Raw genomic sequence first — 24,032 nt, 5'->3', positions numbered from 1 at the left:
TTTCTCAAAACAAAGTCTATATATACATCTCAGTTAGTTTTTTTATTGCTGTGAAGAGACAACATGACCAAAGCAATTTATTGAAGTAAGAGTTTATTGAGGACTTTCCTTTAGTTTCAGGGGTATTCCAGGATCATCATGATGGAAGCATGGCAGCACACAGGCAGACATGGTGTTGGAATAGTACCTGAAAGTTTACATCCTGATATACAGGCAGAAGGGAGACATAGTGAGACTGGGCCCATGGGCTTTGGAACATCAAAGCCCATCCCCAGTGACACACATCCTCCAATAGGCCACACCTTCTAATTATTCCCAAATAGTTCTACTAACTGGGGATCAAACATTTAAATATTTGAGCCTATGGAGGTCATTCTCATTCAAACCACAGTGTAGATTTGTATAATAGACAACTCTTGCCATGATGGTCTAGACATGAGGAAAACATAACATATTTTTTTAACAAACAACTTTTTTGACATTCAATCACAATGTGCATAATCTCATTATAACATTTAATTTAACTAAACAGTGAAAGTGGTGTAAATATGCATATTCTCTGCTGTGTTGGATCCTCTGCAAATGTGTCAGTAAGTCCCACGAGGTCATGACTACAGGTAAATTGATTTCATATTTGATGAAATTATTGTTTGCTTATTAAGAGTATATACTCTGTATTAGTCAGGGTTCTCTAGAGTAACAGAATTTATAGAATGAATAACTATATACACACACACACACACACACACACACACAGAGAGAGAGAGAGAGAGAGAAAGGGAATTTATTAGAAGGACTTACAGGCTGCAGTCCAGCTAATTCAACAATGGCTGCTGTGAATGGAAGTCGAAGAATCTAGTAGTTGTTCAGTCCACAAAGCTGGATGTCTCAGCTGTTTTTCAGTATACACAAGGAATAGACTTGCTAGCAAAGCAAGGGCAAGCAGGCAAAGAGCAAAACTTTCTTCCATGTCTTTGTATAGGCTTCCAGGAGAAGGTGTGGCCCAGATTAAAGGTGTGTCTTCCCCCATCAAAATCTGGCTTAAAGACATGTGTAGATCTATCCACTTCAAATTAAGCAAAAATCCCTCACAGGTATGCCCTCCAATTTTGGATTTTAGGTAATTCCAGATGTAGATGACATTCAAGAAGAGTCATTGCAATGTGCATTAGGGTGGGGCAGGGTTAGATAAGCACTTTGGAACCCATAAAACTCTATCACAAGACAGCTGTGCAACATGAAACTGCATGATTTAATATTTCTTTTACTGTTTTGTTGTTGTCTTGTTTCAGTGTGATATTTCCTGGCCACATTCCCAGTTCTGCCACTCTAGGATGCAAATGTATGCTTCGTGTCACTGTATGATGGAAGAATGTGATTTGGTGTGATTAAAGGAGAAATAATACCCTATAAACTCATGCATTTGGATACTTGGTTCTCAGTTACTTTCAATGTCTTCAGAGGTTATTGTATCTTTAAGAAGTAGATCCTTGCCGATGTGTGTTACTAAGGGGGTGGGAGCTTTTGGAGTTTATAGACTCCCTGCACTTCCTGAATTTGGATAAAGTTATGATCAACCAACTTTCCAACTTTCTACTCCAGCCATCTGCTGTTATTTCCTGCCCCCCCCCACCCAATATGGACTTCCCTCTAGACCTGTAAGTCAACAAAAAGAAGCTCTTTTTTGATAAGTCACATTTGGTTATGATATGTTGCCACAACAACAAATGTAACTAATATAGTTGTTGTTACTAGGAGATGTGAGGTTGTTGCCCTGAAGAACCTAACCATGTTTTGTTTGGAGGAATGTGGAAGGCATCAGACTAGAAAGCAGGTAAATGCTGTAAGGGATCTTAATGGGTCCTACTATTAAGAAATCTGAAGGACATCAGTACTAAGTATAGTGTGGATATGGTGGTTTGAAAGAGAATGCCCTGTTAGGCTCATATATTTTAATGCTCTGTTCCCAGGTTCCCAGTTGGTATAACTGTTTGGGAAGGATTAGGAGGCATTGCCTTGTTGGAGGAGCTGTGTTACTGGGACTGGGCTTCAAACTTTCAAAAGCCTATGCCATTCTCAGTTATCTCTCTCTGCTTATGCATCTGATGTTAGCTTTCTCAGCCACTGCTTCAGTATCATGCCTGCCTACCTGCTGCCATGCACCCCACCATGGTGTTAATAGACTCTACTACCCTCTGGAACCCTGAGCCACAATTACATTCTTTCCTTTATAAATTTCATTGGTCATGGTGTTTGTCAAGGGAATACAGAAGTAACAAAGACAATCGACTATCAAAGTTTATCTCATGAGTTTTCAGAAAAGAAAAATCTGTGTTAGAAACTAAGCTAGAGCCCAGTCATGTAGCATTTTGTCACAGAATCAGGCTGTTTTCTGTCCATGTCCTCATGAGTTATGTGAGTATGAAACAAAATGTTTTGATTTTATTGGGAGAAATTTCAAGATAGCACAATGTGGAGTCTGTGAATGATTATTACTGACTAAACTTGTGCAGGTCTACATTGAAGAAGAGTAAGTAATCCAGAAAGAAATATAAAAGATACAGTCCAGAGAGACCTAAAGCACACAGAAGTTTAATGGTACATCAAACAGATGTGCTAAAAAGGAGAAAGTAATTGTCACAGAGATTAGTGACTTTAAAGTCTGGCTTCTCCTCTGTTGGGATAGGAAGGGTACCCTCAGAGCATGACCAGATACAGCAAAGTTTCCATCTCAAGAAAGAGAGCCTAAGGAGTTTGCTGATCCTAGAAAGCAACCATATATACACGCTGCTGCTAATGTAGATTTAATGGGGCCAATGTCCCTCCAATGTTGGAATCTGAGCTTCTAAAGTATCATCCATCTGGTCCTTGCTTTGGAGGCATGACAAATGAAAGAGTGAAGGGATCATGGATTCTTCTTGAGAGAGCTATGGGGGTTAGGCAAAGGGTGCCAGAAGAGTCTCTGCAAAGAGGTGAAGAAAGACCATCGCATGAAGCTATGAAAGGGAAGTCTGGATTGTGCTGGAGATCCTAAGATATTGGAGTTGTCTAGGCTCTGAGACATCTGACAAAGAGAGTAGCATACAGGAACTAGACACAGCCCAAGAGAAAGATGTTGTAGGCAACAAAGCTGGAAGGACGGGGACATCTAAAACCTTTGACACAGGACATTGAGGCACAGGATTTGGTATCCTGGCTACAAGGTTTTGGTCTTGCTTTGGTCCAGTATTTTCCTACTATGTCCCCATTTATTCCTCCATTTTAGAATGATTATAATTTTTCTGTGCCATTGCATGTTAAAAGTATGTGATTTGCTCTTACTTTTTTTTCTTTTTTTTTCCAGGGGTGACAATTAAGAGACTGTCTGGAGTCTCAAAAAACATCCTTGGACTTTGAACTTCTGAATAGTGTTGAGACTGTGAAAGACTATAGGGATATTTGAAGTAATATTAAGTACATTTGACATTGTTGTGTAGCAGTTTCCTCTGATATTTAAACATTTCCTCCTGAAAGGGCTTTACTGCAGAAGGTAAACAACTCTAAATAACTTCAGGAAGCCAACTGACCAGGGATTCACTAGGCCCCTCCCCCCAGAAGTAAACAACAAAAGCTGCTGAGAGTCACTCTCAGACAAGACAAGCTGGGAAGGAAACTCTGGGATATGATCAGCTGCCTGAAGAAGCAAAAACTAGCCAAGCTGTCTGGTAGAGGTTTAGACCAACTGAGTCACATGGAAAAGACACTCTCTAAACTGTTGAACTGCCTGCAGGCTGTTTAGTGTGCTCCAGGTTTCCAGCTTTTGTGAGCTGTCACTCATCCTGGAGTGGGCTTTGGTAATGCAGCTGCCTTTAAGTCATTGATGCTCCTATAAAGAATACTTCACCCACACTCCTGTAAGTAACCCAATAAAACTCATTGGTACACCAAGTTGGATTTTGGTGCCGTCTGTAGTTGGGTCTGTCATAGGTTCCCTATCTGGGGTGAGTAGAAATGTGTGTTTAATCTCCTCAGGAAAAGTTTTGTCATACAACTGGCACCTGAACAGGGACACAAAAAAATCAAAGATAAGTTTGGGAGGCATTGGTATGTGGTCCTAGCTATGGGTAATAAGGCATGAAACTAAGTCTGAGCAGCCTGAGGCAGGAGCATCTGTACAGGAAATTCTGATACCGTTTTGCTTGCTTGTATGGTGTGAGTTAGTGTGTCTTTGTGCTATGACAGTGGTTATATGGTTCTTTATATGAATAGGAAAACATACAACTAATGCTGAGCCATCAGGATTAAGAGTGTCTGTGGGAAGAATCCCAAGATGGCAGTCTTCATCTGTGTGGTATGGGATGGTTGGAATGTCTGTTTGGTGAGTAAGGTCTACCACACGAAGACGGAGATACCCTGAAAACAGTTAAAAGTTTAGAGAAAATTTTGCAGTATTTAGTACACAAAAGTTAAGATTGTCCACAGTGAGATAAGTTGACTACTGGTCTGTCGTGTGTTTTTATAAATGCATCTGAGGCTATGACAGTGGCCAAGCAGGAACTTCTTTGTATAAAGGAGCAATTGCAACAAGAAAGGGAGATGAGGTTAGAATCCTCCATGTTAGCCTCTGATTTTGCAAGTAAATTAGATAAACAAGAGGATGAGAGAGAGGTGGTAAAACCAATAGAAGATACCCCTCAAGTCCAACCTTTAATAGAAGAGTGAAAATCTGTAATCCAACCTACAGATGGGACCGTCAAACATGACCAGGAAAATCCCTGAGACCCCACAAACCATAAAGGCTATTGATACTGCTATTGGTTACATGTCAGAACTATACTATAAGACCCTATTGCTGAAGACCATGCTTTAACTGTAGGACATGGTGGGACAGAACTCGAAAGCTCCACTCTGCTGGCTAGCTTCCATAGTGCTATGCAGGCTTCTGGTGGAGAACTGTCACAAACATTCCTGTTCAGTTATGGACCCTGCATGATAAAATACTGACATGCCAGGTAGGGTGTGTCTGCTTGGGTAAGACTAAAAGCATCTGATTGGATTTAATGTTTGCTCCACAAGATAGAGTTCAGATTGACGTGGGAGGGCACAGTCCACTGTGTGTGGGACAGTCTCTGGGTTGTTGGTCCTGGGTTATATTAGAAAGCCAACTGAGAAAAAAACAAACAAAAAGCTGGGCGGTTTAATTCCAGCACTTGGGAAGCAGGCAGAGGCAGGCAGATCTGTGTGAGTTCCAGGACAACCTGGTCTACAGAACAAGTTCCAGGCCAGGCTCCAAAGCTATACAGAGGAAACCCTGTCTCAATGCCCCCACCCACCAAAAGAAAAAAAAAGAAAATCAACTGAGCAAGACATAGAGAGCAAGCCAGTAAGCTACACCACTCTGTCTCCTCTACATTTTAGTTTCTGGCTCCAGGTTCCTTCCCTGTTTGAGTTTCTGCCCTGATTTCCTTTAAGGATGCACTATAATGTGTAAAAGTGTGCTAAATAAATGCTTTCCTCACCGACTTGCTTTTTGTCTTAATGTTTCATCGTAGCAATATAAGCCTAAAACAGCAAGTGACTGTTGCTGTGTCATGGTGGCCTAATTCTTAGCCATAGGTGAACATCTATAACCAGCCTTCCAAGGCTCAGAGATCATTGTAGAAGAGGGGGAAGAAAGAAAAGTGAGAGCCAGAAGAAGGGGTGGAGTTTTCTGTAGCAGTTTTCTCTGAAATTGAAGCATTCCCTCCTGTAGAAAAGGGCTTTAAGACAGAAGGGAAACAACTCTTTTTTTTTTGGGGGGGGGGTTTTCGAGACAGGGTTTCTCTGTGTAGCTTTGTGCCTTTCCTGGATCTCGCGCTGTAGACCAGGCTGGCCTCGAACTCACAAAGATCCACCTGCCTCTGCCTCCCGAGTGCTGGGATTAAAGGCATGCGCCACCACCGCCCGGCGGGAAACAACTCTTAACAGCTTCAAGAAGTCCTTGAAACTGATCAGATTCACTAAGCCTCTCCTTCCCAAGATTAAAAAATAAAAGGCTGCTAAGAGTCACTCTTAGACAAGACAAATAGCAAAGAAGACTCTGACCCCATCAACAGGGTCAGCCCTACTGTGCTCCCCAGGAGAGGTACAGGGCCTGTTCCCCTCAGTGCTGCAGCCAGTAAGCATCAGGACCAATTCTCCCTAGCGTTGCAGCCAGTGAAGGGCAGGGCTAACTTTGTGCAGCTCTATCCTCTAGGCCTTCAGTGGTATCAGGAGCCATGGACATCAACACAGACCACAACCAGGAAGGCCACAGACCAAGGCATGGGCCCGACTGCCCATATTTTCTCCTCGGCACCCAGAGCAGGCTGTCCTGGGTCTCCTCCTGCCTGCTCAGTCTTAATGGAGCTGGGCAAGGTTGTGTTTTCTCCTCAGTATCCAAACATGCCTGTGTATTAAACTGAATACATTTTGCAATATGAAATGGCCATGAGCCTTTTGTGATGAGATGTGGAAGGTTAAGACTTAAAAGTTAGCCGGGCGGTGGTGGCGCACGCCTTTAATCCCAGCACTCGGGAGGCAGAGCCAGGCGGATCTCTGTGAGTTCGAGGCCAGCCTGGGCTACCAAGTGAGTTCCAGGAAAGGCGCAAAGCTACACAGAGAAACCCTGTCTCGAAAAACCAAAAAAAAAAAAAAAAAAAAAAAAAAAAAAAAAAAAAAAAAGTTATATGCTTGAGTGTTAAGTAGGCAAGGGGTCAATTAGTGATAGATAATAACAGAATCTATACTTAGGAGACAAAGTTGTTGGCATATTTATGAGGCAGTTTAAAGACTGGAATAATTGAGTATGAAAGATACACCTTGGATGTGTGTGACACTGTGCCATAGGCTGATGTCCTACACTAAGTAAAAAGAGAAATTGAGGTAAGCATCAGAATTTATCTAGTTGCTTGTTGATTGTGGGATCAATGTGACATGCTGCTTTAGATTCCTCCCACCAGTGAACAGTCTACTCCTATACCTTTCCCAATAGGATAGGATATATTCCCTCACACTGTGAGACAAAATTAAAATTTCCTCTGTTATGCTGTTTTTGTTAGTTACTTTGTTTCAGCAACCAGAAAGAAATGTGTGCATACTACTATGTACCTCCTACTCTGGGGAAACAGACAAAGCTTTATTAATGAATAAGGAAATAATGTTAACAATCTGGATAATTGGTGCATTCTGATTTATTACATGGAGGACCTAGAGAATGCACACTAGGAATAGTTATGTATTGCTACTGATACTTGATATTTCTCATCCAAAAAGTACGTTAACAACAGCTCATTTAGGATCCAGCTTAACATTTTATTCATGAACATATGCACTTAATTGTGCTAAATGTTATTTCCCTCTTATTATTCATAATGCTGATGTTCTGATAAATCCTCACAGAAATGTTGAAAAGTCTGACTTTATTTTTACTTTAATATTGACTTTTTCTTCTATACATAAAAAAAGTTCTTTCAAACCACTTCAATTTATGGAAAAATGTCATTGCTAGACCTTTTTTGAAAGTAGGCTTTGCAATAAAACTTTTGCAGTTGTTTGTAATATAAAGACCTGAGTGAAAATTGTATTACTTTATCAAACTGGTTCCTCCTCCAAAACCATGCTGCCAAAATAAGATGTTCTTGATAAGAAATTGTCACTCAGGGGCTGGTTATTTTATACTATGCATCTCTATTATGGAGGATTTCCTTTATATAAAATTGAGGCTTTTATTCATCATATTTTCTACTTATTCTGCCATATCTAAACGTACATAAGAGAAAGGTTTTTTAATTACATTTCACAGTTTGTGATATTTATAGAATTTTATTTGAGTCAAAAGTTGAGGGCATCATCTGATTTTTATGAACCAGGATTAGGTCTTTTTTTTTGGAAGGTGCATCATCTTCCTCTTCATCATCATCATCATTATCATCATCATCGTCATCGTCATCATCATCATCATCTGGGTAGTCCACTAAAGGAACCATGCTGCTGCAGTGTGGCCTACTCATTCTACTAGCAGAAGCATCAGAATGAGATGAAGAACAGTCACATGCTTCAGATGAGTTTCTTTCTGGCTGTTCTACTTTGTTTTCACTTGTCTCATTAATTTTCATAAACACATCATAATGATTCGGAAAGTCCCTTACCATTGGTAGAATTACTTTGGTATTTTGTCTGGAACGCATTTATTCCTTGACTTTTACCTCCACAGCTTTCATATGTCTGAAGTATATTTTCTGGTATATTATATTATGTGAATTCCTTCTTACTTTACTTTCTCTTTCCTTCTCTTCTTCAAATTTAATCTTCAACCCTTTAAATGTCTGGACATACTCAATTGATTCAAAAAGCCACAAAAAAAATTTCCACAATATGTGCAATAAGAGACTTGATGTTTTCTGCTCTTATAAATTAAAATAGCTCAATAATAGCTGTTTAAGATATTATACAATTTTCCATTATGCAGAAAAGCATTTATAACAGGTTCAAAAAGATTTTTCCTAATTATGTAAAGATAATAATTTCATCGTTAAGACCAATCATCTGTCTCTTAAACCTGAGAGCACATAAAACCATAAAAGTGTGCCTTGAACTCATCAACACCAGGACTCTGCCAAGCAAGTTGTTGCTCAAAGTATAATTTTTAATATAAGTTATGTGGTGATTACACAAAAGCTGAGCAATTCTAAAACTACTCCAAGCAATTGTGCATTTTGGTAATTATCAGGACAGATTTTGGCCCTGTTATCACTATCATTTTGTCCTGTGATAGACAAAATTGGTGCTAACAAGTTATTAATGCAATATGTATAGAAGAAATTCATAAAGTCTGTTCTTTCACATCCATTTACCATTACACGCATGTTTTCTGGTCAAGAAGAGTGTGGAGAACTGCTGTCAAACTTAAAACGTGAAGATTCAGAATCAGGATCAGAAATTGTTTGATCATTATATTGATGAGAAAGCCATCATCATTTTCGCTGTTTTGAGCTTCTTCCATTTCACACACTCAGACGACTCACAGATTATATTCTACTAGATAAGTAAATATTTCTAAAGCAGTTTCTTCTATTTGGTAGTCTTGCATATGTACTGAAGCTTTCAAAACACTTATGATTCCAAGCTTTATCATTGTTTTTCAATAATGCATCTTTTTTCTGAGAATTTAATATCTTAGCAAATTCACAGAATCCCTTGAAGAAAAGTAGCAGCAGTTCACGTTTTCATCACCTACAGTGTTATCTTTTAACTGAGCGAAAACTTCGAGCAAAAACATTTCATCTTCCTGCAGCATGGCAACTATTTCAATTGTTTTGGAAAAAATTGAAGCCTTGCCTTGGAGGAGGTGGGAATGGGGGGTGGTTTGGGGGGAGGGCAGGGGGTGGATGGGAGGAGGGAGGACAGGGGAATCCGTGGCTGATAAATAAAATTAAATTAATTATAAAATTAAAAAAATTGAAGTTGTAAGATCAGAAAGACAATTCTCTTGAAATTTGAATGGTATAGGTAATAGAATGTCACAAATACATTGCATTCTGTAGGTCTGGTAAGCTATTGGCATAACTTCCTTGAATTTTGCATTTTCAGTCAAGAATTTCCTGTGCTGACATGGTTAATTCAAAACAGGGTCATATTCAAGGCATCCTACCATATCCATGACACATTCATCAGAAAACGTGATATTAAACAAATGTACATTGTTGAGAAATAAGATTCCTTTAATAATAATATGTAAAACATGTAAGCCTTACATGTTCAGCTGGTCTTCACAAGTGTGGAAGGGCTGTAGCAATTTTTTTTATGTAATCTTGATTTTCTAAGAGCAGAGTCAGCTGTTCCTTGCAGATTGGCGATTCTTCCACAGCATTAAATAAATCTGCAAGGTTTTCAAGTGTATGGAGTTCACAGGTTGGTTTCTCCAACAGATTCCAGATCTGGGGCAGATCTTGAAAACTGAATAAATAATCTGTAAATTCTTGTGTGATTTATAAAATTGGATCTTTACCTTGAACTTGGCATATATCTTCCCAGATATCTTGACAACCCTCTGGGTCTCAGAAATATATTGCCATAGTATGGTTATCAGGGTTCAGTCCAAATAATTAAATCCCTTCGTGGTTTCTTATAGGGTACATCAAGACGGATTGTACCCTCTACTAGCAGTGAGCCATCTGATTTTGAGTGAACAAGCAGGCACATGTCCTGGAATCATTCCATGTATTTGGTTGAAATTTGTCCTGAGCCTATACGTTTCCATGGCTCATCTTTCTTCATGACATAGACTTTTACACTATGAAGTCTATCATCCTTGTGGATTTGTGACCTTGTCTTGCTAGGCTACATCATTGGGCAGACCTTGGCTTAGAGTACTCTGGCCAAGGTGGCCAGGAATGTCTCAGAGGTTGCAATTATGAAAAATCATAAGGGAGTAGATTAGTGGGGAATAAAAGAATGACAGAGGCTAAGAGAGGGCCCAAGGTCATTAGAATTATGGGGTGTGTGTGGGGGGGAAGGCACTGAAAACTCTCAATCCTCCACTACTGAACTATCCCTGACAAATCTGTCTCCTTTGTGCTTGAGTCTCTGAGCCTGCCTTAGTTCTGGCAAGAAGCTCGTGATTCACCCAAGATTCTTCCTAAAAAGAATGTGCCTGTGTAGTAGATACTGTTAAAGGGACCTGCTTCCCCTCTCTTAAAAATGGAAGTCTAGAAGATACTCTTTTAGATTTTATTTCTCAGAAGTATTTTCACTCATCAGAAATGTGGGGCTTGGGCACTTAAGCAAAAGTAAATTTAATTAGCAATGTTTTGGCCAATTCTACACTTCATATATATTTCAATGAAAGGCTGAGGCTAATAAGAAGCAAGAATACATCATCTACAGACAAAATGCCCTCATAAGAATCATAAAAATGATTGAGTTTCTCTACAAGATGTGCTCTAAATCTATCACATTTCTACATATTAAAGGAAGATCTTGTTCTAAAAAGGAATACATCAGCTTTATAGCTCTATTCTATTCAGCCTGAAGTTTCACCTTTCAGTACAGTGGATGAAATATTTCCTCAAACATTTTCCTTTACCTAATTATGCATATTGTTATTGGGAAACTGAGTCAAAAGGGAAGTGAGTGAAAATTTTCCAAAATTGAGAATTTACACCTGTAAATTATTTCATTTTCTTTTTTTTTTAATTTTGTGGATTTATTGGGCCTTGAACATGCTATGGCCATTTCTGAAGGTCTTGGACATGCTAAGAAATGACTCTAAAACTAAACTATATCACTAGCCTGTATTTAGTCATGATGATGAAGATAAGAAGAATAACCTCATAGAAGCCAAAATGTCAGTGAGTACTTGTTATGAAGAAAAGTATTAATGTGATAGATCAAGTATCATACTTGAATGTTTACTACATTTAAAACAGGAATTTACATTTTTGCCTAATTTTCATAATAGTCTAGCAATCCAGGTATATTAATATAAGAATCCCTTTAGGGTCAGGAAATTGACAAAAAAAAGTCAAATAAATTGACAGAGTTCACATATTTAAAAAATTGAGGAGTTCTAATTTGTACATATCTTTCTAATTTCAAAATTGGTTAAGTGTGGAATTGAATGCTATTGCCTTTTCCTGGCTTTCATTACACTTGTGGGAGGCCAGCTCCCACCTTTTAAAGGGTTCCTATGGGAAGGAGAGAGGAATAAGAAACGGTTTAGATAGAAAGATTGCATAGAGGAGAAAGACAGAAACACAGGATAGCTTTGGGAGGATCTGGTCAAAATCCATCAGTCCCCTCTGGCTCTTCAAAAGGGCTTTTTATAACAATGCCAAGGGACGGGGCAAAAGACCTCCCCCTTGCTAGATCAAAGCATACTGCACAGTCAAGTGCAAACCCTTCCAAACACCTGGTAACCAAACCCTTCCAAACACGTGTTAACCATGCCCGTGGTCCAATCATTCTCCTATGCAGCCCTGCTGGGAAGCTCAGATTCTCGAACTCTAAGTAAGTTCTCACAAGGAAACCTCTGTGCATCTCTACAATACTCTACTTCACATTCATCCCGTCTATATAATTTGTAATCAACGTAAAATAAGGAAGACAAGATGAAAGTCACACATTTCCTCCTTTAGATCCACATCTGTGTATAGACATTGAAAAAATAGAAGGTTGGATATGGCAACTCTGTTACATATATTTTAATAGTGTCTAAGTTGATTTTTTAATTTGACAGCAGCTTCTGCAGCTTTCTTTTTTTTTAAGAAATATTTCTCCCAAATATTAACCCTGTTATTTCAAGAGAAAAACTGACAATTGACCACATTAAGCCTATTTGAACTTGAAAAGTCTTATTTGTAGTAATCACTTAATTTTCCATGGCACTGTCAATGTATGCTTCTCTTGAAACATGACATTCAATAGACTATACTCTAGAATATTAATAAGAAAAGTACAGCTTGGGTACTATGGACATTGAGTGTAAATAATAATTATTTATGAAAAAATTCAATTGGTTGTAGAATAATATAAGTTTAGAAACAAAAATTATGAATTGTGTAAATATAACAAGAAATGACTATTTTAAGAACTGCTACATGTATAGTTAAAATACTTCATTTTAACAGAAAATAATTAGAAATATAAAAAAATAACATTTACGTTATTCATCAAATTTTTGTCCCTGCTGTGTTTATATTGTCTCATTCACAATAATTATAATACCATCAATTCTCTGAATATGTTCTCACAAACCATTCTGTGAAATGCAACCAGCATAAATCCATGTATTCTCACAGTTTTATCCCTTGTAATTTCTTTTAGGCCAATAAAGGTCCCTTTATTTTAATTAGGTTAACAAGAGTTGCTTTACAATGTAAAAGGGCCTCTAGGCTACAGTTGTTATTGCTATTGCTACAGCAGTTTCCTTTAGTTTCTTTCTTGTTTGAGGAAATAATATTCTTCTTTGCTTTATTAATTATACCTACCCAAGACTATTATACTGCTGTTTTGGTATGCCTGTTGTTTTCCAGGGAATAAAGAAATATATGTAAGCAACAGCCATGTTCTAGGGAATCTAATAAATTTATAATTCCTCTTATTTTATTTTTAAAATAAATCATCATATAGTCGTGGCCAGAAGAGAATATTACTGCTACAGTAGAGGGAAAAACCTTCCAAATACAAAATTTCATCAAGCATTTGGTGCAAATTCTACAAAAAGTGATCAAGGCTTGAAGAAGCCAAGCCTTTTATACTTTCAATTTTCCTCTTTTGTCTTCCCAATATAAAATGCTACTTCATAGGCAAAATTAATGTTTTTAGACATCACTAATAATAAAAACCATAGTTTTAATTAGGGTCTTCACAGTCTAATCATTTCTGTTCCCCCTTAACCGACCTAAATTCTTTAGCTAATAGTGTCACTCTCATTTATCCTGCTGCAATCTCAGGAGCTACTAGCTGTGTCTAAAATACATCAGATAACTCACATCTCAGGGCCTTTGTACCTGTTTGTACACCTGTTGTCCCTTTGTACCTGTTTTAACCAGGAATCTACTATTTCTCAGTAAGGACTTATCTCAAGCACTCATTTTCTTCAAAATGTATTCAAATTCTCCTTTTATTTTCTGAGGCTCACTCTATCCACTTCTTTGAAAATGTAAGGACTACCATGTTTTCCTTAATGTGTCTTTTCTCCATAGCAGTGAGCATTTTCTGACCATTCACATTCCATTAATTATGTCTTTGGAAACCAGTATATCAGTTGACTAGTATTGATCTAAATGCATTGCTTCCTGCAGCTCATTCCTAATGATGTGCATGTGTGTTTGTGTGTGTGTTTAACAATGCTAACTGGTATGATCTGTATCATCATATTTTTAAAGCAGGTTATGACATGTCAGTAAGGAATTTATTTAAAAGTTTTCAGTACATTTTTATTTATTTTCTGTGTGTGTGATAGGTGGAAGAAATATGTGTGCCATGGTATATATGTGAACGTCAGAAAACCATTTGTGATAGTTGGTCCTTTCCTTCCACCATGTGGATTCCAGGAATGGAACTCAGAGCATCTAGCTTGGTAACAAGTGCCTCCACCAGCTGAGTCAATATTCCAGTCCCAAAATTTAATTTTGATTTCTACAATAAAAATAATTTAAAATAATACCCCACTTTTGTTTACGTAGTTACTTCCAAATGTGTTAAAATCCCTTAAGACATTTACAAAATGCCAGTTAGACTATCATGTTAAACAGAGATAAAGTATCTCATTACTTCTTAAGTGTAATGACTGTTTAGTTTATATATACCTTAGGCACCTCATAGGTGTTATATTGAGAGATCCCATAAAGTAAATTTTAATAAATATCATTCTTATAAAACACCTGCAAACACAAGCTCTGTTGGATAGATTAGTTGGTTGGATAATTACGGAGTACACTAAAGTACAGTAGATACATTTAATGACTAGGTAACTAGTAAAGCCTCATTCCCCTGTTGTAACAACCAATACTGCCAAATATCCACAGGCTGGTGGGCAAAGGTGCTTCATGTTGAGAATGACTGTGTGCAATCAAGAGGAACTAAAAATCAAGACAAATTCTGTGCTGCTTTTTTCATGTCTAATACCGTAAATGAAAATATTTGAAATTCTGTCACCCCAAATTTCCTTTAACTAGAATTTCTACACATTCAATGTAAAACAGCAGTGGCATTCATTACCAGACCTTTCTCCAGGAAAATTTGCTACTTTAGCTACCCCATTCTAGTTCTCCTGTAGCACTTTGACTGCAGCACCCAGAACTGTTTATAATACCTTACTCATTTTTTTTTTTTTTTTTTTTTTTTTTTTTTTTTTTTTTTGGTTTTTCGAGACAGGGTTTCTCTGTGTAGCTTTGCGCCTCTCCTGGAACTCACTTGGTAGCCCAGGTCAGCCTCGAACTCACAGAGATCCGCCTGGCTCTGCCTCCCGAGTGCTGGGATTAAAGGCGTGCGCCACCACCGCCCGGCCACCTTTCAGGGATCATTTCTATAGTTCGTTACCTTACTCATTTTTATCTCCCCAGGTTTCACCTCTTTATGATCATCTCCAACTATCCTCTGTTCATGTTGCTCCAGCTCACTTTCCTTGTTGCATTATAGTGGTCCATCTAACCTTCTGTTCTGCTGCGCACCTGCACCAGAACTCCCTGACACTATGTATTTCAAGTAATACGGTATTTTACATTTTGTCTGAAATGTCAGTCCTTCAAAAATGCTTCTCATACAATGTGAGACAGCATCTTCTTCTTCTAATATCATTCTACTTTCCTTTGTCTATAGAGAATTTTTCATTTGTAATTTTTCCAGCAACTAAATACACACACAGATATATATGGATATGTTATATATATTTATATATCTGAAATATTTTATATATAATTTATATAATATATACACATATGCTATATTTATTATTCATGTATATATAAATACAGCCTTCTGAGTCCATATAGTGTTGTTTGCATGTATATATGTTTAGGACTGACTGCTTGGAATTGGAAAGGTGGCTTTCCTAGAAGACTAATTCTTCTCTCAGCAGTCATTAAATGAGTGTAGCTCTTCAAGTAGGGGTAGAGCCTTATGAAATTTTCCTCACCTACATTGACATGTCAGCTGGTGATCTCATTGTTCAGGTCTTGTGTAGAGAAACATATTTTTTCATTTCATGGTTACAGCTTCCCTGTTATAAACAGAAACTACTATCTCAAGTATATATCCTGGTCCTACGGATTTTACAGTCTTTCTGACTGCTCTTCTGAACTATCCTCTGGGCTTCAGGTAGAGGGGTTGTGTTGCAAATGTATCAGTTAGGGCTGAGCATTCCATGGTCAGTGGTTCTGTACATTTTGACTAGTTCTTTTCAGGATCCCGTGACCTCACCAGCTATGGGTGCAGCACCAGGCATGAATTCTCTCCTATTAAGTGAGCCTTAAATTCAATTAGACTGCTGATGTTTATCCCCAACATATAAGTGCTACTACTGCACTCTTGAATATAGCTTGCCGTTCTGGTCTCTGTTACTATGTATAGGCTTTACAGTGAAGCAGGACTATTGATTGCTTGTGTCCCTTTTGTTCTGTACTTCTGCCCCTGCTGCCTGCTCAACCCCCTCAAAGGTAAAGAAGGATCTTGCCTAGCATTATTCTCCTCTATATGGATTTACTCAACATCAATAGACATTCATAAGATAGCATGAATGTGTATGAATTATTCTTCAAAGTAACTATTATTTTGGAAATGTTACAGTATATAAAGAATTAAAATTCCCTTAATTTCATTAAAGCATGTTAAGTTAGTATCTGGTTTTACTAACCAGTCCTGTTTTCCCAAGTTTTTCCCTAAACTTTTTCAAGTCTATTATATGAGGATAATGAGGTTAGAAAAATCTGTAATGATTTAAATTGTAAGTAAATATTCTCACCTTAGATTTCAACCTTGTTAGTTCAATGATTTGTACATGGTACTCTTCTCTTTATCTTCACTTTATATGGGTCCTGAAGCCAGCTTAGATATGTACATTATATGTCTCCACATACCTTTTTGTATTCCTCATTCCCATCTTCTCTCCCTAATGAAAAACAGAGGACAATTAGATAGCAAGTGAGTCTAGTTGTTCAATTCTCTGGCAAAAAAAAATAATTTTCCAAGTAGAAAGTCTTAGAAATGTTATTATTTTTCTCCAAATTCAAGTAAACTAATTTGGAACTTATTTCTTCTATGTTCATGATACTGGTTGACATAAAGTTCAGCAGAAACATTAGTTTTACAGGATTATAATCAGTGAACTTACAACAGCAGTATTTTGCTCCTTTTACTCTTTTAGTGTTTTCTTTCTACATGTGCTTTCCTTTCTGTTTTCTACTTTGACTCAGAAATTGCTTTTGTAGACATGGACAATGTAGCTATTACACTCTTTTATCAAGTAAGGTCATTCTCTGAGATAATTACATATATGAGCCTGACACTCATTAGCATCACCTAAGCTCATGTAGGGGAAGAACCCCTTTAAATTTTTGTTCACATGAGTTTATCAAAATGATTTCTGTCCATAGCTAGAACAGAATTTTCTGAATAAGTATTGCTATTCTCAGCAGGTATTATTTTTTATTTAATTTTAAAGACCACCAGGAAGGGCAATGTAACAATGTCCACAGAGAATATTTTCTAATATCATTTAACTTGCACCAATGGGACATTTAGCGCCTTTTCTTTTGAGTAAACTCCCCTGTTTTAATTTCTTTCTGTTTTCTTTCCAATGACCAAGACAGAGAATGAGATTTCACATAGATTCAAGTTACTTCTTTCATACAAGGTAAGGGCTAATCTTCCCATGCCAAATATATCTGACCTAACTGTTACAATTATTGTTTCTCCTGTAACTGATAATCTGACTCTTGTGGCTATCTTATCTTTAATGCTTATTATTGTTCTAAAATTACACATACCTAATTGCACAATCTGTGTTACAGGCACATATGTTGCCCTTGGCAATTTCAGCTTATATTTTCACTTTAATTTAACAATGAAAATACCAGGATAAGAATATGCTTCTCTTTTGCAATATTTTTGAAGTCGCTCTGGGCACATACTTATGGAATCTCCTGCCATTTATTAAGAATAAACAGGAAAGGGAAGCAAAGAAAAATTAAGGCATATCCATCCCCTAGGGCTCTAATGTTCAACCTCAATTGAAGTCCCAAGTGTGTTTTAATGCCTAAGGCTTCTGACTATAAATCTGTCCCTTGGGTCTTTTTGGTTATTTCAGGGAAGTGTTGGTTGCTCATGGTACAAGAAGCAATTATCCCATGAAGACAATAGTTCAAGAAAAGACAGGAAGAAACCTGGTTAGTGATGCAAGATACTGAAAGAGGAAAGTTTACAAAGAAATGAAAATGAAAGAGCACATTTCAAAATTGACATAGCATATAATCACTCTTCATTTCATATTTAAAATAGAGGTAGTAGCACATAGCTATATTCATTTATATCAGCATTTCCATCCATATTTATTCAGTCACATACACATACATTTCTAGATTCATATTTCTGCCTTTATCTGAATGTGTAACTGAAAGGAAGAAGGCTTGGTGAAAAAGGGTTCAAACATGAAAAACAGATATCTCAAGTTGAAATCCAAGTTTTGCCAGACATTAGTTGTGTGGCATGGCCAAGGTATACCTAGTGTACTTGGGTCTCAATACAAATGTCATTTAAGTAAAACCATTTTATACTTCATTCTCCTATTATAAGATTAAAACATATGCACAATGGACCTGGTGAAATCATTTAAACATATTTGTTTGTTTTAAAAATCTTTCATCTTAAACATAATTCATTCCCTTCAAAGGGGAATAAATAAGATCAAGAAAATTAAATATATTTGTCTTTGTTTCCCTAAGTAGCTAGATGTTATTTGCATACTGATTGAAGCTTTATGTGCCTTTGAATGGTTTAGAAACCCAGGAGAGCTAGACAAGAAGCATAAAGGTCCCCCCTCCTTAAGTCCCTGGCCCGAGCACTGGATGATGTGAAGGTAGCAAAAGAGAATCACAAAGAATGGGCTCTTGTGACTGGCTCATGCCTGAGATGCTTTAGAAAAGGGGTTTGTCTCAGGTGACTATTGGAGTGAGATTCTGAGTGCCCTGTAATGTATAGTAGGCCTTCTTTTCAACAGCTTTTGGTGCTCTGGATAATCTTGGCATTTTTCACTACTCTTGAGTATAATTATTTCTGTGTGAAATGGGTCAAGTTGTGTGATTTCTCTTACAGGCCGGCCCCAAAGAAGAGTCAATCTGTGTAGATACAGCCATTTCATGTGTTTCAACCTGAGTGAATGATTAAGTGGCTAAGGATCATGACACATCAGTTAGGGGTTAAATACTCAGCACTGAGTTGGGGAGTTTCATATACTGATGCTTTGATCTTTAGGGTGAAGTTTCCCAAATTAGGTATAATTTCTTATTTATTGGCTCACTTTTCAATTTAAAAAAATACTGGTGGATTCAGGAGGTGCTCAGAAGTTCCCATTCTTAGCTGAAGATCCGTTGACAGTTGATGATGTCAGGGTAGGGTCACTTTTCTTTAAGAGTGTGGTCCCTGGTAAATTGACAATGTTCTAGTGGATGGCCCCACGCCTGATCTGGGGTGAAGCTATAAAAAAGGATGATTGTAAGTTTGGGGGTGGGATGATAGATCTGGGAGGACTCAGAGGATGGATTAGGGTGTGGATATAATGAAAATGCATTGTATGCATATATGAAACTCTCAAGGAATTAAAAATATTGTATTATAAAAATAAACAAAATAATAAATAAAAGACAAAAAGTGGTACAATTTCAGTCTACAGAAATTTATTAGTGAAGATATGTACATGTTTGACATAAAAATAATATTTATTAATAATATCTCAATTTAGCAGAATATAGTGTCTCTTGAAAGCTACTGGACTTGGAAGCTGAGCATTCATCTGAAACTCAGAGCAATGTGAGGTTTTATCTTGGATTTTATATTTTCAGTGTGTCACTTGTCAGACCACCTGAAGGGCCTACACTTTACTCACCTTCTGCTTCAGTTCCCATTGTGGTGTGAAGAAATAATAGCTATTATTTTAATAAGCAATTAAGCAAATATTGATGCCTGTTCTCCATTTGCTATTTAACCAAAAAAAAAACAAGCTAAAAATATTTTGCACTTATTTTTTTTTCTATTTAAATTCCAAAAATATGAGAAAATGGATTACATGCTGATCTAACAACATAAATCATCCTTAATATCTAAATAAATATCATCATATTGCTGATAATTCAATATTTAAAGCTGGAATTAATATTTATGAAAGTTAATAAAGATTATTTCAAGTATCAAATGAGCATTTTCTAAGTGCATACTGTGAACTAGGAAATTTGTTGGTGACACAGAAGTGAATGCTGAAATAAATATTTCCTTTATTCCCTCTTGAAAATTCAGTGTTGAAAGGGAAAGACTTGAGCGCCTATAATGTAAGCACCTCACAAGACAACCTAAGTGCATCAAAGAAGTTTTCCCAGGGTTAATATGATTGTGCTGTACACTGAAGTAGAGTTAGGATTACAAATGTGTGTGGGAGACAAGGTGGCAAGGGGACAAGAGGAGAAAGAAATAGAGCTAGAAAGAAAAGGGGGGAAAGTACTAGATTATAAAATTCATGTAACTAAGTAAACTTGAAAGGATGAGTGTTTCAGCTTCCTCCTTGTTTCAGAACTGTGTGGAGAATGAGAACAAGCCTAGGCTTTTAATAAAGGATTCTGCAAATATCTTAGCAAGGCATGTCTGTGATCTGAACTGCAATGTCAGCAGTAAGGATGAGAAGATAAATTCAAGAGATATTTAAGGATTTTAATTAACATAGCTTCCTGATTGATTAGAATAATGGTGAGCTGAGACACAATAAAAATAATTACCAACTTGGGAGATGCTGATGTCTTTCAAATTGAGGTTGTGGCACTTAGAATACAGTTAGAACATCATAACAATGATGGTATGATACAATGACTATTTAATCTTTTGATTCTATTTATATGGGTATAACACAATGATGCTCTTCAGAAAGGAGGAAGAGGCTTTAGCAATGATGAACTGAATGTTTCCATGTCATAGTGTTGTTCCTGCAGAAAAATGCAAAGTAACGCTCAATACTGAAGAGAAATTTCAATGCATGTTAATGAAGAAGTACAACTAAAATGTTGAGCCTAATTCTACCATTTGTGACATTCTAGTTTTATTGCATTACTGTTTGTTTTCCATTTTCAGGCTTGTCTTTATGTAATAACTGACAAAGCACCAGTATATAAACAAATAAAATTGTTTTATAGACTGTGATTGACAAATATGAAAATTGTCACCCTCCTTTTTTCCTTCTACTACCCACAGAGCTATTGCTTGGAACAAGTTGGAAATATCTTGCATGAAATCTATGTTCTTTCCTCATCATTTAAAAGTTAAATTTCTGTCAATAATAGTAAGCAAAAGACAGGTCGAAAAAGTAGAGATAATTGTGATTTCAATTCTATCTTTCTGTCTGTCTGTTCATCCTTCCATCTGTCCATCCATCCATCTATCCATCTCTATCTATCTATCTATCTATCTATCTATCTATCTATCTATCTACTTACCTAGCTATAATATATCTAGCTGTCTGCCTGTCTATGGACAATGTTTTTAATCACCTGTAGAATAGAGTAGGGTTTTTCTCATGTGATATAACATGGTGAAATAAAAGATCTCATTGTCAGCACTCAGAAACCAAGTTATGAAATTAACTTCTAGACTAATGGCAGACTTTAAACAAATGTTATTAAAATCATTTATTATCTCTAAACTCCACAGGAGAAAAAGGCATATTTCATTCATATTTCATGATTTGTTGGCCAAATAAATGCACATAGTTTTACCAAACATAATGAATGTCAGAAAAATATAATCCTAATAGGTAATTCCAAGTATTAATATATCTAGCAGAATGCATTAATGACATTCACACTGCCTGTACTAACACTTCTCAGTAATTAAATTCCTTTTGATTATAAAGATATTTGATTTATATAAAATGTATTTTGCATGTGGATATTAAAGAATACAGTCTTTCTGTTTTTTGAAAGAATAGCTTCAGAATTTGATAAATATCTGGGCAGGACTTGGCCTTTGCTATGACTTTAAACCATTTAGACTAGGGTGTGCCAGAATGTGACAGGAAAAAGAAAAGGAGTCTAGTTCCAGCAGAAGCAAAAATGAGCAGAGAAATCTAGATTCAGAGGTAGCCATTGCAACAGAAGGGTGCCTTTGTGCCTCTTGACTGGAATATCTTTGTGCTGCCCTTTATCAACTTGAGCTACTAGAGAAATCAAACTGAAGCTAAATTCATAAAGAAACCATCTTTTCCAGCATCTTCATTCTATTCATCTGACATGTACTTTCTAGAATATACCATTTAACACTTGGATATTGAATGCTGCATGCATTGGGTTCATATATTTTCACTGTATCTCCTGCCAGCAGTGAAGTAACAGAGACATGGTTCCACATTGTCAACCTCAGTAGCCCAAGAAGTTCTCTTAAACTTTTGGAGCACTTGAAACAAGGAAAACAGGGATTCATGACTTTGACAAAGAGAAGAACTTCAGACTTTTTGAGTTTGAGGCAGAGTTGGAAATTTCATTTAAGATAGTTTAATGTAGTCTTTGAACACTGAGCCTGGGGGGAAGATGGGAATTAAGAAGATAAGACATACTCAGATTTGACAAAGGAAGTTGCAGAAAGTTAAGAAATATGCATCTGTAGATGTATGCTCCTCAAGTCACAGTCACAACTAATTGCCTTAGAATTAGATATGTATATAACTTTGGCAGTTTTCAAGTTACATCTCAAAGTATAAGTAAGGAGCTGGAGAGATGGCTCGGTAGTTAAGAGCAGTTGCTGCCCTGGCAGAGAACCTGGATTTAGTTCCCAGTACCCACATTGGGCAGCTCACAATTGTTTATAACTTCAGTTCTAGGGGAATCTTATTTCCTCTTCTGGCCTCCATGAGCACCTGTGTGCACATGGTGCACATATAGGCAAGCAGGTGCACACACATATGCCTACAATAAAAATAAGTAAATCTTTGCATCTGGAGAGATGGCTCAGAGGTTAATATCACTTGCTGCTCTTACAGAAGATTTGGGTTCAGCTTCCAGCATCCATACAGTAGCTCACCACCATCTGTAACTCCAGTTCTAGAGATTCTGACTCCTTCTCCCTTCCATGGTCACTGAATGTATGTGGTACACATACATACATGTAGGCATAACACATATGCATAAAATAAATTAAATCCTAGATATAAACAACAACAAAGATGTGAAGACATTATATTTTTCCTTTTCTATCTCTTTTGATAAATTAGATAAGTAAGGTGGATCCAGGGATGCCATGAATAGAATTATAATATGGTATATATAACATAATATATAATATAATATAAACAGGGTGACATTGTAAACCATTTGTATTGTGCAAGGAGTTTAGTGCATGTTTTTTCCTTATAAATGGGGTTTCTGGTGAGATTCTTAGATCATCTTAAATTTATTCCTAGGAAGGGAGAAAGGTCTTAAGCCATTGTTAATTATGTTGTAATTCTAGCTTAGCTATTGGAGAGAGGTTTCAGGTAGATTCCTAGGGCTCCTTTCCTATCTCATGTCCCTATAATTTCCATGTTTTTCTATCCTTGCTCAGTTAAATCATTATGTTTTCCAAAGAGAATACATATTGTGTCCACGCAGCTGTCTGTGGGGTTGTGCCTTTGCATAACCACACAGCTTGTGAAGTCAGTCATAGCAAAGTGCAGAGAATTATATAATACATAGCTAGTGTAAAGTTTCAACCGATTTTCTTTTTTCCTTCTTAACAGAATGTGAATGTTGCCTTGCCAGGAGACCCATGAGAGACTTTAGCTAGACTGGTCTCTATCCTCCCTTGAAGCCTGTATCTCTCAGCTGTTGTAACTTCCGTGTCCTACATTTTATCATGCTGTGCAGGTTGCTTTAGGCTATCAGAAAGGTTCATTGTGGTAAGTTATCATTGCCCCTCTGCTTACAGTTGCATTCATTTCATTCCTTAAAGTCTCTCTTCCTGGACACAGGGTTAATCAACTGTAGTACTAGGTCAATCAGTGTGACTGCTTCGTTTCCCATTGCTATTGCACTCATCTGGAGATGCTGGAACCGTCAGTGACACTAACTACACACTCTCCTCTATTCTAATTCCCAGTTGAGCCTGCCTTTTTCCTGATGACGTCTTTTCTACTTCAGGTCTCGTTTACTCTGGATTGAAAAGTGTATTATTTTCAAAAATACATTTTCTATCATTTATAAACTATCAATTTAACAAACATTTACTGAATGCCAATTTTATCACATACAATGAATGCAATTTCTGTGGATTAAAAAATGGATTGTATGTGGTCCCTGTCTAATGCT

The 24,032-nt window shown here is 37.0% G+C and overlaps 1 pseudogene; it reads right to left on the bottom strand.

Annotated features, from left to right (window-relative positions):
• Positions 1-7,811: 7,811 nt before the first annotated feature.
• Positions 7,812-19,619, bottom strand: LOC128116486 (protein PPP4R3C-like; annotated as a pseudogene).
• Positions 19,620-24,032: the final 4,413 nt, after the last annotated feature.

Source organism: Peromyscus californicus, unplaced genomic scaffold (genome assembly GCF_007827085.1).
Source record: "Peromyscus californicus insignis strain IS unplaced genomic scaffold, ASM782708v3 Scaffold_10__1_contigs__length_136768540, whole genome shotgun sequence".
Lineage (NCBI taxonomy): Eukaryota > Metazoa > Chordata > Mammalia > Rodentia > Cricetidae > Peromyscus > Peromyscus californicus.
Note: the sequence above shows the minus strand (reverse complement) of the source record. Positions and strands in the feature narration are given on the sequence as shown.